A 1600-nucleotide genomic window follows, 5' to 3' on the forward strand; every position below is an offset into this window, starting at 1 on the left:
GGGGTTCAACACCTTTTGTATCCATTTAAAAACACATTTTTTGTGTGGATTTTACTGAAAAGCGTTTATTACACACAAAAAGTAAACTTTCAGTTTCCAAGGACTCTCAAGTTATGAAAGTCACAACACTTTGGCTGCCATTTTCTCGCTAATGTTACCTCTGAAGCCAGGCGATCCCACCTACTTCCTTCACAAATATCTCGACTTCTCGTCAAGATAATTGAATATTTTTTTCATGGAAAGCAAGACAAATGAACAAGCTTTCAGATGAAACTAATACCTCGACACACCACGCCAATCATTGACAAGTGGGTGGTAGGTGGGTGCTCGGGTGTGGTTAGCTTCTTCTTTCCTATTAAAAAAATATATCGTCTCTATCTCCCCTCCTTCTTTTTTGTGTTTGTTACTCCCTTGTAACACCTCTAGCCTTCGGGCGCCTATATGACTTTATTGTGTTGCAAGTGCTGTAACACCTCTAATCTTCGGGCGCCTATATGACCTTATTGTGTTGCAAGTGTCGTAAAACTCTTACTAAAACTAAAAAAACAAATTTGACGAGCGGCTGATTCCACCGCGCCGTGACACCACAACAGAGGTGCACTACTCCCATAGATATAGACTACTCCAGATATTATAATTATAATCACCGCGCGAGGTGGCAACAGGACACCTGTGCCTCACATAAATGTATGAATACACAATGTAGGTAGTATTGTTTGTACCAACAAAGTGCTGACAGCAGATTTACTTTTTCTTTCTTTCTTTCTTTCTTTCTTTCTTTCTTGCATTTTTTCTTTTTTTTCATTCTTTCTTTCTTTCTTTCTTTCATTTTTTCTTTCTTTCTTTCTTTCTTTCTTTCTTTCTTTCTTTCTTTCTTTCTTTCATTTTTTCTTTCTTTCTTTCTTTCTTTCTTTCTTTCTTTCTTTCTTTCTTTCTTTCTTTTATTGTATTTTTGGCGAAGGGGCAAGGGAGGGGGAGGTTGTGTTAATCTTGTCTGTTTATCGTATAACTTAACCCGTATGTGAATAAATATAACTATTACTGACATAAATTTATGAATGCATAATGTAGATCTAGTACGTACTGATTGTACCAACAAAGTGCTGGCAGATTTTTAATTTTTGTTTCTTTTCTTTTTTTTTAGGGGGGGGGGGCGGTTAGTCTTGTCTGTTTATCTTATAACTAAACCGTATGTGACTAAATTATTACTGACATAAATTTATAAATGCATAATGTAGTAAGTATTGCATGTACCAATCGTATAACTTAAACCGTATACACTAAATTGTCAACTGACGTTATTTAATGGATGTGTGATTAAGTACCTATCATTATTTGTACCAACAAAATGCTGGCGGTTTTTAAAAAAATCACTTAATCTTGTCTTTTTATCGTACAACAAACATAACCCGTATGCGGCTTAGAAGTCTGTCCACTAGACCTTTCCTTTTATAAATACACATGTATTTAAGGACGAAGGGAACACGTATTGTTTCTGATCAGCAATAGCTCAAAGGCAACGATGAGTCAGATTTCCAACCATCAGACACAAATCAGAAACATGAACTTGCACACATAATTTTAAAAAAAAATATATACA

The sequence above is a fragment of the Aplysia californica genome, unplaced genomic scaffold, assembly GCF_000002075.1.
Source record: "Aplysia californica isolate F4 #8 unplaced genomic scaffold, AplCal3.0 scaffold00053, whole genome shotgun sequence".
Lineage (NCBI taxonomy): Eukaryota > Metazoa > Mollusca > Gastropoda > Aplysiida > Aplysiidae > Aplysia > Aplysia californica.